General features: G+C 42.6%; 1 long non-coding RNA gene across 1 annotated transcript; it reads left to right on the top strand.

Annotated features, from left to right (window-relative positions):
* The first annotated feature begins 8,145 nt into the window (after positions 1 to 8,145).
* On the top strand, positions 8,146 to 16,887 carry LOC149982827 (uncharacterized). Its single transcript, XR_016496607.1, has 3 exons — positions 8,146 to 8,706; positions 9,075 to 9,136; positions 12,186 to 16,887. It is a non-coding gene; the product is annotated as an uncharacterized LOC149982827 (long non-coding RNA).
* The last annotated feature ends 735 nt before the right edge of the window (positions 16,888 to 17,622 follow it).

The raw sequence follows: 17,622 nt of genomic DNA on the forward strand, positions 1-17,622 counted from the left end.
TAGACGTGAGAAATATGTGAACCAGGAAAATAACAAATAAGAAAAACTAATGGGCAAATAATTAGAAAATGTACTGACTGGCACTTAGATACACAAGGCTTTGTCAAGCATGGAAACCATATGCCTATTTTCAATTGGATCCAAAGTGCAAGCAGTATTAAAATAGTACATGCTTTCATTTAGTCAAAATTACCACTCAATTAATACCCCGTAAAATGTCCATAGAGTTAACGATTGAGAAAAGAGACATAACCATAACATTAAAACATGCAGGCACGGCTTTAGCCGCCTCACTGCACATGGGGAGACACAAGAAGCTTGTCGTCCAAGTGAGTGCCAGTGCATAAACACTAATAATAGGTTCCATAAAGTCAGTCATATGACACTGTGGTCTGGTCCCAGAGGGGCCCTTAGCAGGTACTGCATAGGGCCTGGGGCATCCCTTGCAGGACCTGGGCAGGACTGTACTGCAATGTGTCTCTACCTCCCCATGTGGTGGGGGGGAAGGTAATGCAGGAGGTTACATACACCAGCTCAGCAGAGATAGAGGACACACTGAAGGACATGCAGCTTGGAGATTAGCAGGGGAAAACTCATATGATGTTATCCTGAAGCACAATACAAAAACTATATTTCAGGTGAATGCTCCACACACACAGCGAGAGAGAGAGAGAGAGAGAGAGAGAGAGAGAGAGAGAGAGAGAGAGAGAGAGAGCGTGAGAGAGCGTGAGAGAGCGAGAGAGAAAGAGAGAGAAAGCGAGAGAAAGCGAGAGAAAGAGAGAAAGAGAGAGAAAGCGAGAACAAGAGAGAAAGAGAGCGTGAGAGAGAGAACGCGAGAGAAAGTGAGAGAAAGAGAGAATGTGAGAGTTGAAAGAGAGAGAGTGAGAGAGCGAGAGAGGGGAAGAGGGAGGCGCTCTCTGATGAACAAATAAAGCCTGGAGAATTGCTTTCCTGAATAGGCCAGAACAGTGCTTAGAGAGGATGGCAGGGATCTCTGTGCAGGGAGATGATTTGTGGAGCTCTCCACTGGTTCTGCATGGAACGCTAAGCAAAAAAACTAATAAACAAAGAGAGAAAGAAAAACAACCTATCAGTCCGAATAAAAGAGGGGGGCGGGCTCATTCTTCCACACTCATTCTTCTGGCGCTGTATCTGCAGCCTTCTATTCTTCCCCTGGCCCCCCTCCTTCATCCCCTCTTACTCCCCCTTCTTCCCTCATCTATCAAAATCCCCCACCCTCTCTCCCTCTCCTCTCATTCCCTCTCCTCTCTCTTCCTCTCCTCTCTCTCCCTCTCTCTTCCTCTCCTCTTTCTCCCTCTCCTCTCATTCTCTCTCCCCTCTCTCTCTCTACATGGCTTTAATAAACATGCTCCCTGGTTTAATCTCACAGAAACACGTTCCTCTTGCCGGAGAGACAGGAACAAAATCTCTCTCCATCCCTCCCCCACAGTCCCTCTCCTGTATCGGGCCTCATCCATCCCATGACAGCTACCTTTCAATCGAATAATAGTGGGGTAAGTAGCCATTTCCATTTCAGCCCCCTATTGAAGATGGCCGGAGGTGAAAAGGCAGGGGCTTGTAGGCATGGTTGCTAATGGGGCGATAGACAAGGCCTCCCCATTCTGTCAGGAGAAGGAGAACCTCTTATCAGCAGGCCACAGCCAGGCTCCCCCAAACACCATTCTTCCCCAAATTGGCTTCTCCTCTGCCTCCCTCTCTCTCCCTTCCTGTGTCTCTCCCCTACTGCCCCTTGGAAATCTAACCAATTCTCAAACTTTTTATGCGATTAAAAATATATTATATTCTTTAGACTCTGTCAATGACTACATTATTATTACAATCAGGAAGCAAGTGGCACTTCTAGAAGTCAAGTGGAGTGGATGGCAATATGCAGTATACACTTGTATTATAACGTGAGAAAATAATGACTGGCTCTAGCTGACAGGGATAATACAGTATTAATTGAGTGAATAGCACCTCAGTGGCCTTCTGAACACTTACCGTGTCCCTGGTGGGATCTGATAGACAAAGCTCTACACAAGCTTCCGGCCTACCTCACTACACTGTCAAATGTTTTAAATATGAGACACCAAACCCGTTCACAGGGATGGTTAACTCTCGAGGTAACACTAGTACGTATCGATCTTGGTAAATCCGCCTTCAGTTTTAGTACCCTCCGTTTTAGTAATAGCCCAAAAAAAACTCCCTACATCTAGACTCTCTGCTGCCGCAAGGTTAGTTCAGGACTTTAATGTTGAAGGAATTGAATGAGAATTGCAACTGTTTGCAACAGTATGTCCTGCTTTCTCACTTCACTCTATTCTGGTGTTGTTGGTGAAAACAACGCAACAACATAAACAACTGGGACCACAACATTCAACAGACCTGGGCGATTACACACTGTACTTGTTTTCCAACATTTCCCCCAATATTCCAACAGCGAGCGTGGTTAATTAAAGCTCTGTCTCCCGAAAAATAGTTTGAACATCCCCAGATGTTGCAGCGCCGTTCAGCTGTTGAGAAAGAGAAGTGTTAGCCTTTTCTCCAAACCGCAGGCAGAAGTGCTGCATTCCTCTCCCACAACTCAACGTGCGGTTTATCTGCATCCAAGCACCGCGTTACCGCGGCAACCCCAGCCAAATACAGTGGCCTGTTCAACTCTGTTGAATTTTTTGTCCTCCCTTTTTTTGATTTCATCACTGGGCTCCCATGCACACTCTGGCTAAGATAAAGAGTGATGAAGTCCATATTCAGCCAAGCCTGGATGAGTTTATTTTGAGTCTCCGCCTGGTTCGGTCCATGCTGTTTTGCCATCCTTACCCCTTTTCACTGGTCAGAGGAGACCGGTGCTCTGGTTTGAATTGGCTCAGCTAATTTGAGACACAAAGCCCAAAAAATAGTTTGAAAGCAGAGTGTTCATTGCATGTCCTCCTGTAACAAAGCCCTGGGGTAAAAATCTACTGGCCACGATGAGGATCCAAGTGCAGAGATGATTTATCACTCATCTGTTTACACACTGTGGGGGAGCTCGATCACATCATCTCTGACAGGTGGGAGGCGTAGAGATTAAACTTGAATGAGTTAGCCCTCCTGGGTTACTACCCACTATCACATACACACACACACACACACACACACACACACACACACACACCAACCAAGTTGTCCCATTCAGCGTTAGCAGTAAGTAGAGGTCTAAAACTCTGGATTAATCAACTAGCCTGTAGTATGACACCTTATTCTCTTAATTAGGTGTCCTCAGCCATTCAGCCAGATGTACAATGGTTAAGTATCCCTTTATTAAGCAGGATTCCAGCTCCAGCTCCCCAACAGGCACTCCTTACTCCTGTCTAATAGCGGATTTTCCCACACTTCCTCCAAGAAGCCATTCAACTGAGGAGAGCTAATTTGTTTCTAATGCTTGGCTAATGGAGGATCCTAACAGGAGGAATTGAAAAATGACACAGATAAATGATCTGGGAGTTGTTGAATAAGGCTGTGGGGATCAACAGAATTGAAAACCTTTCGGCTACACTCTGCCACGCTCACGGATATGAGCAGAGCACCGTAGGAAAGAAGTATCAATCTCAAGTGGTGGATTATAGTCATTTAATAACACATTTAGATCCACATTGCACAATTTTAGCTAAAGTTATACCAAATAGTATTCTCATTTGTGAGTAGAAGGATGTCTATCCAGTACTATCACAGCCATGCAGTGCCTAGTCCGTTACCCTGTGAGTGACAACCTGTGGCACTATCGGCTGTCCTGCCTGCAGAGCGGGGGTGGCTGGCAGACCTGGGTGGGGGGGGGGGGGGGGGCAGAGCTATGCCTGGGGAGAGGGCTGGAAGGCTGGGGGCTCACCAAAGGGTATCTTTAAATAGCAGTGTGTGCCCAAAAGTGGCTCCACTAACAATCAATCTAATTCCATCTGCTAGCACTGGCCTCCTCTCTGACTTTTCAATGCGTCCTGATAACCTTATCTCAACCTGCCACATCCTTTACAATTAGCGCTTTCTATCTCAACACACACACATCTTTCCACTTCTATAAGCAGTGTGTGTGTGTGTGTGTGTGTGTGTGTGTGTGTGTGTGTGTGTGTGTGTGTGTGTGTGTGTGTGTGTGTGTGTGTGTGTGTGTGTGTGTGTGTGTGTGTGTGTGTGTGTGTGTATTTGGTGTTGGACCACAACCCTTTATAACCCTCCAGACTAAGCAGGATGAGATCATGAGAAATGACTTCTTCCTTTTTGGTGTTGGTTCCTGACTTCAAAATCCTATGAAATACTGCTTTCTCTCCTTACTGTTCATTTCCACAACAACAGAGAGTAATTGAGACCATACGTTTAGCTGTTGCTAAAGCTGCAGTTGTAGAGAGCTTTGTATGATCTAGTCAGTGAAGTGCATCCATTGGGGAATATGCATGATGTTAGCGTGAAGAGTGGGCTGTAGCAAAGGAAAACTTTAGCTCTGCAAGCAGAGATGTGCACTAGTGACAGATGATAATCAAACTGCTTTCGTTGGGCAGAGGAAGGAGGGGGTGGGTGGGGGGCTCGATCACATCCTTTCTGACAGGTGGGAGGCGTGGAGTTTAAATGAGGATAGTTCATCGCTCTGTCTGGAGAGACGAGAGTGGAAACCACAAAACCTAGCCCAAACACACTCAGATCAAAGGACAACTTCAGGGAATGATTTTATGTGGTTGTATGTATGAAAGAGCGGGAGGAGGGGGAGCTCCTACAGTATTTGAGTCTCTCCTGGGTCACTCTGGAGTCATAGTGTCCCACTTTAAGCCCAGGTCTGTACGGCGGCGTCTGTGACAGATGTGTCTCTACAAGGTTAAACACTCACCTTCCCTCCCCCTCCTTCACCCTCCTTCACCCTTCTCCCCCTCCTCTTCCCCCTTCCCACTCTGGATCTAATACCATTTTTGTCGCTTCTCGTAAATATGTCCAGTCACAGAGACAGGGACACAAGCAGTCTATCGATCCCTTTTTGAATCCCTTGTGTGAAGGTGTGTGTGTGTGTGCTATAAACAGATATAAATATACACATCCACAATGATTGGTGAGTTGTCAGGATAATTAGAAGTGGTAATGAGATGCGAAGGGTGGAGAGAGGTTCCCTACCTCTGCAATACTGATGGCCAATGCCCTTGAAGCCCATCATGGGAACGGGGGACACTGGTGGTAGATACAGCCTCATCAGCACACAAGCAGTAACACTGAAAACCCATCAGCAATACAACAGCTAATACAAAACCTAATATATACCTCCCTCCAATCGCAAGGAGAAAACATACTAATATTGTGGAAATGAAAGATATTAGCTAATGTGATCACATTCCCTCCACAGGGCATCAAATTCAACTCCCCAAACACATTTTTTGCTACTGTCTCATCTGGTTTTCCATTGTTGCTAATCTATTGGATTCATAAGTCACTTGTTATGTGATTCAGCCTTCAGAGGCAGAAGAGAGAACTAAAGGACAGAGTGTTGCCAAACCACCACCAGCCTTGTTAGGAAAACCATTTACATCACAAACATACTGTAGACCTTGGTAGAAGGAGGATAGGACAACACACATACTGTAGACCTTGGTAGAAGGAGGATAGGACAACAAACATACTGTAGACCTTGGTAGAAGGAGGATAGGACAACAAACATACTCTAGACCTTGGTAGAAGGAGGATAGGACAACAAACATACTGTAGACCTTGGTAGAAGGAGGATAGGACAACAAACATACTCTAGACCTTGGTAGAAGGAGGATAGGACAACAAACATACTGTAGACCTTGGTAGAAGGAGGATAGGACAACAAACATACTGTAGACCTTGGTAGAAGGAGGATAGGACAACAAACATACTCTAGACCTTGGTAGAAGGAGGATAGGACAACAAACATACTGTAGACCTTGGTAGAAGAAGGATAGGACAACAAACATACTCTAGACCTTGGTAGAAGAAGGATAGGACAACGCAGATACTGTAGACCATGGTAGAAGGAGGATAGGACAACAAACATACTGTAGACTTTGGTAGTAGGAGGAAAGGGCAGAACCAAGCTATTACTCTGACACTCTCATTGTGTTCAGTGAGAAGCCCAGAGGTTTAACCCAAAACAGTTTGGCCCTCATTCGTCACCACACTACAATAAAAGAGATTAGCATAATTGATCAATTTACTCAGGGGCCAAACTAATCAATGAGATACATTATTAATGGAAGGCTATTGATCAAGGCAGAAGCGGGCTGAGTAAAATGTTTACCGCAGCAGAAAGGCTGGGATCAATGGAGCAGCCAGGCAGGTGAATAGAACCCTGCATGGACCAATCTGGGCTTGTAGACCTCTCCACTCTCCACAGGTCTCCCCTGGTTCTTCATGGCTGATAGTGCCAGTAGGATAGGAAACTAAAGGCCAGGACATTCCTAAGGTGGAGCATGTAGGGTCTGTTAAAGGACATGCCGTCTTTGTCATCTTAACAGACCTTGTCGACAATGGCTATGGGGCTGAGTTAGAGGAGAGGGTAGAGAGAATGGGGACTGGAAGGGTGGCCCAAATTCACTCTTCTCGCACTATGTGAGGGCAAGAGAGATAAAGAGAGAGAGACAGAGACAGAAAGAGAAAGACAGAGAGAAATTATCTCAACCGAGAAAAATGTCCTCCTGTGTGCTACCTATATACCCCCACTAGAATCCCTGTCCTTTAATGAAGACAGCTTCTCCATCCTAGAGCGGGAGATTAATCATTTCCAGGCCCAGGGATATGTACTAGTCTGTGGCAACCTAAATGCCAAAACTGGACAAGAACCTGACACCCTCAGCACACAGGCAGACAAACACCTACCTGGAGGTGACAGCATTCCCTCCCCATATGCCCCCCTAGACACAACTATGATATCATAACCAACAAAACGGGTCACAACTCCCGCAGCTCTGTCCCACGATGGGTAGGTACATAGTCCGTACACTACAGATCATAGGTACACTACAGATCAAACATTTTAGAACACCTACTCATTCAAGGGTTTTATTTATTTGTGCTATTTTCTACATTGTAGAATAATAGTGAACACATCAAAACTATGAAATAACACATATGGAATCATGACCCAAAAAGTGTTAAACAAATATATTTTATATTTCAGATTCTTCAAAGTAGCCATCCTTTGCCTTGATGACAGCTTTGAACCCTCTTGGCACTCTTTCAACCAGTTTAACTTGGAATGCTTTCCAAACAGTCTAGAAGGAGTTCCCACATATGCTAAGCACTTGTTGACTGCTTTTCCTTCACTCTGTATTCCGACTTATCCCAAACTATCTCAATTTGTTTGAGGTTGGGAGATTGTGAAGGCCAGGTCATCTGATGCAGCACTCCATCACTCTCCTTCTTGGTAAAATAGCCATTACACTGCCTGGAGGTGTGTTGGGTCATTGTCCTGTTGAAGAATAAATGATAGTCCCACTTAGCCCAAACCAGATGGGATGGCGTATCGCTGCAGAATGCTGTAGTAGCCATGCTGGTTAAGTGTCACCGATAGTATCACCAGTAAAGAACCCCCACACCATAACGCCTCCTTCTCCATGCTTTACGGTGGGAAATACGCGTGCGGATAACATCAGTTCACCCGCACCGCATCTCACAAAGACCAATAATCTCAAATTTGGACTTCGGACCAAAGGACAAATTTCCACTGGTCTTCTTCTCATTAGTGTTCTTTAGTAGTGGTTTCTTTTGCAGCAATTCGATCATGAAGACCTGATTCACACAGTCTTCTTTGAACAGTTGATGTTGAGATGTGTCTGTTATTTGAACTCTGTGAAGCATTTATTTGGCCTGCAATTTCTGAGGCTGGTAAAATGAAGTGTTTCATATTGACTGACATTCATGTCTTAAAGTAATGATGGACTGTCGTTTCTCTTTGTTTATTTGAGCTGTTATTGCCATAATATGGACTTGGTCTTTTACCAAATAGGGCTATCTTCTGTATACCCCCCTACCTTGTCACAACACAACTGATTGACCCAAGTGCATTAACCAGTTAGAGCTCTAGGGGCGCTATTTCATTTTTGGATAAAAAACGTTCCCGTTTTAAGCGCGATATTTTGTCACGAAAAGATGCTCGACTATGCATATTCTTCTCATTCTACAGGCGAAACCAAGATGATGCATCACCCAGGAATTAGCAGAATTTCTGAAGCTCTGTTTTCCATTCTCTCCTTATATGGCTGTGATTGCGCAACGAATGAGCCTACACTTTCTGTCGTTCGCCCAAGGTCTTAGCAGCATTGTGACGTATTTGTAGGCATATCATTGGAAGATTGACCATAAGAGACTACATTTTCCAAGTGTCCGCCTGGTGTCCTGCGTCGAATTCGGTGCGCAATTGCCAGCTGCTTCTACTTTACCATTTGATTCAGGGGAGAAAGCATGTGTCCAAGAACGATGTATCAATGAAGAGATATGTGAAAAACACCTTGATGATTGATTCTAAACAACGTTTGCCATGTTTTCAGTCGATATTATGGAGTTAATTTGGAAAAAAGTTTGCGTTTTGAGGACTGAATTTATGGATTTTTTTTGGTAGCCAAATGTGATGTATAAAACGGAGCTATTTCTAATACACAAGGAATCTTTTTGGAAAAACTGAGCATCTGCTATCTAACTGAGAGTATCCTCATTGAAAACATCAGAAGTTCTTCAAAGGTAAATTATTTTATTTGAAGGCTTTTATGTTTTTGTTAATGTTGCGTGCTGGATGCTAACGCTAATGCTAACGCTAAATGCTAACGCGAAATGCTAACTCTAGCTAGCTACTTTTACACAAATTATTGTTTTCCTATGGTTGAGAAGCATATTTTGAAAATCTGAGATGACAGTGTTGTTTACAAAAGGCTAAGCTTGAGAGATGGCATATTTATTTCATTTCATTTGCGATTTTCATAAATAGTTAACGTTGTGTTATGCTAATGAGCTTGCTGATAGATTTACACAATCCTGGATACAGGGGTTTTTTCATAGCTAAACGTGACGCAGAAAACGGAGCGATTTGTCCTAAACAAATAATCTTTCAGGAAAAACTGAACATTTGCTATCTGAGAGTCTCCTCATTGAAAACATCTGAAGTTCTTCAAAGGTAAATTATTTTTTTGAATGCTTTTCTGTTTTTTTGTGTAAATGTTGCCAGCTGAATGCTAATGCTAAATGCTACGTTAGCCATCAATACTGTTACACAAATGCTTGTTTTGCAATGGTTGAGAAGCATATTTTGAAAATCTGAGATGACAGTGTTGTTAACAAAAGGCTAAGCTTGAGAGCTAGCATATTTATTTCATTTCATTTGCGATTTTCATGAATAGTTAACGTTGCGTTATGGTAATGAGCTTGAGTCTGTATTCACGAACCCGGATCCGGGATGGGGAGATCAGAAAGGTTAAGAAGGAAAAAAATCCACAAAATAACTTCTAAGAATGCACACCTGTTAATTGAAATGCATTCCAGGTGACTACCTCATGAAGCTAGTTGAGAGAATGCCAAGAGTGTGCAAAGCTGTCATCCAGGAAAAGGGTGGCTATTGGAAGAATCTCAAATATAAAATAGATTTAGATTTGTTTAACATTTTTTTGGTTACTACATGATTCCATATGTGTTATTTTCTAGTTTTGACAAAGAAAAACCCTTGAATGAGTAGGTGTTCATCTATAGCTCATATAGCTCATATCTATAGCTCATATATTGGCAGTAGTACTGTAGACTACTTTATCACTGACCTCAACACAGAGTCTTTCAGAGCGCTCACAGTCAGCCCATAGACACCTCTATCAGATAACAGCAAAATCACAGTCTACTTAAACAGAGCAAAACTCAATGATGAGGCATTAAAGCCAAAGGAACTGAATAATATTAGGAAATGCTCTAGATGGAAGGAAAGTAACATGGAAACCTACCAAAAAACAATTAGACATGAATAAATTCAAACCCTTTTAGACAATTTCCTGGACAAAATGTTTTACTGTAATAATGAATGTGTACACTTGGCAGCAGAAAACCTAAACAGTATATTTGACCTCTCAGCTTTCCTATCAAATAAAAAAATGTCAAGCAGACAACCTAAGAAAACAAACAACAATGACAAATGGTTTGATGAAGAATGCAAAAACATAAGAAAGAAATTGAGAAACCTATCCAACCAGAAACATAGAGACCCGGAAAACCTGAGCCTACTCCATCACTACGGTGAATTACTTAAACAATGCAGAAATACACTATGGAAAAAGAAGGAACACCACGTACGAAATCAGCTCATTGTAATTGAAAACTCCATAGAATCTAACCACTTCTGGTAAAATTGGAACATGCTAAGCAAACAACAACATGAAGAGTTATCTATCCAAAATGGAGATGTATGGATAAAGCCATGTTTCCAATCTTTTTGTCTCTATAAAAAAGAACAATCAGCAAAAATATATACATGATCAAACACAAATCTTATAATCAACAATTAAAAACTACCAGAAGTCACTGGATTCTCCTATTATATTGACTGAACTACAGGACAAAATACAAACCCCCAAACCCAAAAAGGCCTGTGGTGTTGATGGTATCCTAAATAAAATGACAAAATATAAAGACCAAAAATTCCAATTGGCTATACTTATTCTTTTTAACCTTTTGCGTGTAGGGCTTAACCTTTTGCATGTTTTTGGCTAAAAAACATACCCATTTGAAACTGTCTATTTCTCAGCCCCAGAAACTAGAATATGCATATAATTGTCAGATTAGATTAGGATAGAAACCACTCTAAAGTTTCCAAAACTGTAAAAATATTGTCTGTGAGTATAACAGAACTGATATTGCAGGCGAAAACCTGAGGAAAATCCAATCAGGAAGTGCCTCTTATTTTGAAACCTCTCTGTTCCTATGCATGCCTATCCTCCATTTAAAGGGATATCAACCAGATTCCTTTTTCAATGGCTTCCCTAAGGTGTCAACCATCTTAAAAACATAGTTTCAGGCTTTTATTTAGAAAAATAAGCGTGAAAGATCACATTGCGTAAGTGGATAGGTGGGGGCTCTCAGAGTGAGTTTTGCGCTACAGAGTAAAGCGGCCATTGTTTCTCCCGTTGTTACTGAAAAACCTACACACCCGGTTGATATATTATCGAATATATATTTTAAAAACAACCTGAAGATTGAGTATAAAAAACGTTTGACATGTTTCTGTGAACATTATGGATATTATTTGGAATATACGTCTGCATTGTCGTGACCGCTCTTTCCTGTGGATTTCTGAACATAACGCGACAAACAAACAGAGATATTTTGGGTATAAAAATAATCTTTATGGAACAAAAGGAACATTTGTTGTGTAAATGGGAGTCTCGTGAGTGAAAACATTCGAAGATCGACAAAGGTAAACGATTAATTTGATTGCTTTTCTGATTTTCGTGACCTAGCTACTTAATGCTTAGTGTACATAATGTTTTGTTATGCTATCGATAAACTTACACAAACGCTTGGATTGCTTTCGCTGTAAAGCATAATTTCTAAATCTGAGACGACAGGTGGATTAACAAAAGGCTAAGCTGTGTTTTGCAATATTGCACTTGTGATTTCATGAATATTAATATTTTTTTGTAATATTATTTGACTGTGGCGCTATGCTATTCAGCGGTTGCTAACGAAAATGATCCCGCTAACAGGATGGGAAGCGTCAAGAAGTTAACATCATCCTCAGCTCTGGCATATTCCCCAATATTTGGAACCAAGGACTGATCACCCCAATCCACAAAAGTTGAGACAAATTTGACCCCAATAACTACCGTGGGATATGCATCAACAGCAACCTTGGGAAAATCCTCTGCATTATCAATAAACAGCAGACTTGTGCATTTCCACAGGGAAACCAATGTACTCTGCAAATGTCAAATTGGCTTTTTATCAAATTACCATACAACATACCAAGTATACACCCTGCACACCCTAATTGACAAACAAACAAACCAAAACACAGGCAAAGTCTTCTCATGCTTTGTTGATTTAAAAAAACTTCTGACTCAATTTAGCATGATGGTCTGCTATGGAAAGAGGTGTTGGGGGAAACACATACAACATTCTAAAATCCATGTACACAAACAACAAGTGTGTGGTTAAAATTGTCAAAAAACACACATTTCTTTCCACAGGGCAGTGAGGTGAGACAGGGATGCAGCTTGAGCCCCACTCTCTTCAACATACATATCAACAAAATGACAAGGGTATTAGAAGTCTGCAGCACCGGCCTCACCCTACTAGGTGCTACTGTACCCAACCAAGGAGGATCTACAGCAGCACCTAGATCTTCCACACAGACTCTGTCAGACCTGGGCCCTGACAGTAAATCTCAGTAAGACAAAAATAATGGTGTTCCAAAAAAGGTCCAGTTGCCAGGCCCACAAATACAAATACCATCTAGACACCCTTGCCCTAGAGCACACAAACAATTCTACATACCTTGGCCTAAACATCAGCTCCACAGGTAACGCCTTTTAAAGGAACATAAAATTAATAGAGATGAACCTGGAGAAGAGTCCCCTAAGCAAACTGATCCTGAACCTCTGTTCACAAACACAAACAGACACCACAGAGCCCCAGGACAGCAATACAGTTAGACCCAACCAAATCATTAGAAAACAAAAATATAATTACTAGACACATTGGAAAGAATTAACAAAAAAACGGAGTAAACTAGAGTGCTACTTGGCCCTAAACAGAGAGTACTGTGACTGACCCAAAATTAAGGAAAGCTTTGACTATGTCCAGAGTCAGTGAGCATAGCCTTGCTATTGAGAAAGACAGCCATATGCAGACCTGGCTCTTAAGAGAAGACAGGCTATGTTCACACTGCCCACAAAATCAGATGGAAACTGAGCTGCACTTCCTAACCTCCTGCCAAGCATATGACCCAGTTAGAACACATATTTCCCTCAGATTACACAGACCCACAAATAATTTAAAAACAAATCACAGTTTTGATAAACTTTCATATCTATCGGTGAAATACCATAGTGTGCCAACACAGCAGCAAGATTTGTGACCTGTTGCCACAAGAAAAGGGCAACCTGTGAAGAACAAACACCATTGTAAATACAACCTATATTTAGGTTTATTTATTGTCCTTTTTGTACGTTATATATTTGCACATCATTACAACACTGTATATAGCCATAACATGACACTTGAAATGTCTCTATAACTTTGGATCTTTTGTAAGAGTAATGTTTACTGTTCCTTTTATATTGTTAATATATTATCTACTTCACTTACTTTGGAAATGTAAACATAGCCTTCCCATGCCAATAAAGCCCTTTGAATTGAATTGAGTGTGAGAGCAAGAGCAAGAGCAAGAGCAGGAGCAAGAGCAAGAGCAAGAGCAAGAGCAAGAGCAAGAGCAAGAGCAAGAGACAGAAAGAGTAGAGAGAACGGGAGCTAGGAAGTTAGGAAGCAAGGGAGGGAGGGAGGGAGGGAGGGAGGGAGGGATAGTTGTGGAGTAATGGAGTAATGATGTTAAGCAAAGACATTTCAGAAAGTCAACACAGACCACTACTCCACCACCAGTTCAAGGGCTATTTTCCACACAAAAGAAAGCTTTGAGGAAAAGAAAAGAGAAGGACAGAAAAAAAGAGAGAGATTTTAAATGTGCCCTGAAGAAAAGCAGACTCAAGGTTCCTGTCTCCCCTCCCCTCTTCCCTCACTCCTTTATTTGGTGCAACAAAAAGGAACAGAATGATTGTGGGGTGCAATAGGGGAATGGGGGGGCTGCTGAATAGACCTTTTACAGATTTTCTCTATCTCCACCATGGAGGACATCTGACCTTTTAGGAGGGAGGGAGATAGGGAGAGAGATATAAGGAGAGAGAGAGAAAGGGAGAGAGATAGTGGGAAGGACAGGGAGAGATATGGAGAGAGATATGGAGAGAGAGATAGGGAAATCATCATGAAAAGGGGTAATCCTCAGAGAGGGAGAGATAAAAAAAATTTCCAAGGGCCAGTAATGAGATCATCTGACTCCTAGGTTCATCTGACTCCTAGGGTTGCCATACCAACCTTCAACAGTATTACTATACAATATATTTAAATGAGACAAAAATACCATCTATTGTTGCCATGAGAGGAGGGGTCATCGAGAAATAGAGAAGAATACAAGGGAATGAGATTGAGAGTCAAACCATTTTGTAAAATGGATTAATAATTGTGATGATAGTCTCTAATACCAGTTATATCCTAATAATACTCTAAAGAAAAAATAAAATCAAGATAATAACACTTCCTATGAATACCCCTACTACTTGAACATTTAACATTTTCAAGAACACAATACTGCCTGAAATTGTTTTGGAGTATAAGCACAGTATAAGAGTGAGTACAGTATAAGGGTGAGTTATAGTGTCAGTCATAGTCATAAGGGTAAGTGGTGAGTTCAGTGTGTGTATACCCAGCTCTGTCTCAGCTCTGGGCCCTGCCCTGTGCCCTGTGTCCACGTCTCGGATTGGTGATGGAGGACATCCCCTGTGTGTAATTGTCTAACTATGGACCCAGGTGGAGGGAACTGACCCAGCGGGAGTGTGTGGTTGGTGGGTCCGCTCTGCATTGGACTCCATTGACTCTGTGGTGCAGATGTGATTACAGTGGGGCTCTTTACAACGGTCCCACCACCTGCTCCCACTCCACTCTTCCAGCCTCTGACAAACTATCATCACTGCAGATTGAGACAAATGATCTCCCTCTCCATCCTAATCCCACTACCCAGCTGGTTGTGTGTGTGTGTGTGTGTGTGTGTGTGTGTGTGTGTGTGTGTGTGTGTGTGTGTGTGTGTGTGTGTGTGTGTGTGTGTGTGTGTGTGTGTGTGTGTGTGTGTGTGTGTGTGTGTGTGTGTGTGTGTGTGTGTGTGTGTGTGTTTTGTGTGTGTGTGTGGGTGGGTGGGTGCGTGCGTCTGCTTATGTTGCTCAAGTTGTTGATTCTGTGCTTGTTTATGTGAATGAAGTTGGAATGTGTTAGTAAGTGTGTTTGTGTTACATTTGTGAGAGCATGTGGGTATCATCACTGTTGTCTGAGAACATTGGTATATTTGCTCTAGCATATTTGAGCTAAAGTAGAACTCCTTGGGTCTGTCCTCTGTAAAGTGTGTGACACTGCGCTGTGGGTAAGGAACGTTTCCTTCCTAGGAGGAAGTGCTAGTTGACGTGGGCCCCGGGGACAGGAGGCAGTGTGGCCCAGCGATAATAGAGCTGAATGGACAATGCTGCTGCTGCTGATCCACATGGGGTGGTTAGTTAGTTAACATGTAGCTTTATCTATCAGAGAACAACTCCAGGAACCAGCCTGGCCAAAGCACTACAAAGTCAGAACCAAGCATTAACAAAATACACTATCTGTGGGGAAAGTACTATAAGAGGTATTCAAGCAGTTTTCAGGTTCTGTGTACACAATAACCCAAATGAAGAACAGACAACCATCATTGCCAACTGAACGTTAATAGGTTGATCTGAGCGGTGCTGATATACAGTGGGGAGAACAAGTATTTGATACACTGCCGATTTTGCAGGTTTTCCTACTTACAAAGCAAGTAGAGGTCTGTAATTTTTATCATAGGTACACTTCAACTGTGAGAGACGGAATCTAAAACATAAATCCAGAAAATCATGCTGATTTTTAAGTAATTCATTTGCATTTTATTGTATTTTATTGTATTTGATACATCATAAAAACATATTTGGTACATATTTGTTACAGAAACCTTTGTTTGCAATTACAGAGATCATACGTTTCCTGTAGTTCTTGACCAGGTTTGCACACACTGCAGCAGGGATTTTGGCCCACTCCTCCATACAGACCTTCTCCAGATCCTTTAGGTTTCGGGGCTGTCGCTGGGCAATACGGACTTTCATCTCCCTCCAAAGATTTTCTATTGGGTTCAGGTCTGGAGACTGGCTAGGCCCCTCCAGGACCTTGAGATGCTTCTTACGGAGCCACTCCTTAGTTACCCTGGCTGTGTGTTTCGGGTCGTTGTCATGCTGGAAGACCCAGCCACGACCCATCTTCAGTGCTCTTACTGAGGGAAGGAGGTTGTTGACCAAGATCTCGCGATACATGGCCCCATCCATCCTCCCCTCAATACGGTGCAGTCGTCCTGTCACCTTTGCAGAAAAGCATCCCCAAAGAATGATGTTTCCACCTCCATGCTTCACGGTTGGGGTGGTGTTCTTGGGGTTGTACTCATCCTTCTTCTTCCTCCAAACACGGCGAGTGGAGTTTAGACCAAAAAGCTCTATTTTTGTCTCATCAGACCACATGACCTTCTCCCATTCCTCCTCTGGATCATCCAGATTGTCTTGGCAAACTTCAGACGGGCCTGGACATGCGCTGGCTTGAGCAGGGGGACCTTGCGTGCGCTGCAGGATTTTAATCCATGACGGCATAGTGTGTTACTAATGGTTTTCTTTGAGACTGTGGTCCCAGCTCTCATCAGGTCATTGACCAGGTCCTGCCGTGTAGGTCTGGGCTGATCCCTCACCTTCCTCATGATCATTGATGCCCCACGAGGTGAGATCTTGCATGGAGCCCCAGACCGAGGGTGATTGACCGTCATCTTGAACTTCTTCCATTTTCTAATAATTGCACCAACAGCTGTTGCCTTCTCACCAAGCTGCTTGCCTATTGTCCTGTAGCCCATCCCAGCCTTGTGCAGGTCTACAATTTTATCCCTGATGTCCTTACACAGCTCTCTGGTCTTGGCCATTGTGGAGAGGTTGGAGTCTGTTTGATTGAGTGTGTGGACAGGTGTATTTTATACAGGTAACGAGTTCAAACAGGTGCAGTTAATACAGGTAATGAGTGGAGAACAGGAGGGCTTCTTAAAGAAAAACGAACAGGTCTGTGAGAGCCGGAATTCTTACTGGTTGGTAGGTGATCAAATACTTATGTCATGCAATAAAATGCAAATTAATTACTTAAAATCATACAATGTGATTTTCTGGATTTTTGTTTTAGATTCCGTCTCTCACAGTTGAAGTGTACTTATGATAAAAATTACAGACCTCTACATGCTCTGTAAGTAGGAAAACCTGCAAAATCGGCAGTGTATCAAATACTTGTTCTCCCCACTGTAGGTGAAACACACAATATAACACTGACAGTCTGGCTGCTTCGTGCAGACAACACAGCCATCGTTGCGACTGAGCCCTTCATAAAGAATGGTGAGGAAGATACACAACATCACTCTGACAGACTGGGCCTGCGGTGTGGGTGGTAGCTCCATTTGCATAATCTCAGAACGTTGGCTATGTGCAATTACAGTACTTACATTAATACGTCTGAATAGTCCCCTAATTAATCGTCTCTCCCAGAGAAGATTGACTTTCCATTTTCCGTCTTGTGGGAGGGAGCAGGGCTTTTATCCATCCCTCCACCACCGCTAACTGCCTCACTACAGACGAGACATCACATGAACATGGTACAGGAAACACAGCCTGACTAGACCTATGGTTCAGAGATATAATCACAACATCTTGTTTGTTGTGATAATGCATTATTTTCCCATTTCTATTCACTCATTCTAATAATATCTCAAACAGGATTGAACCC

Source organism: Oncorhynchus mykiss, chromosome 6 (genome assembly GCF_057628025.1).
Source record: "Oncorhynchus mykiss isolate SJ-2025 chromosome 6, ASM5762802v1, whole genome shotgun sequence".
Taxonomy (NCBI): Eukaryota; Metazoa; Chordata; class Actinopteri; order Salmoniformes; family Salmonidae; genus Oncorhynchus; species Oncorhynchus mykiss.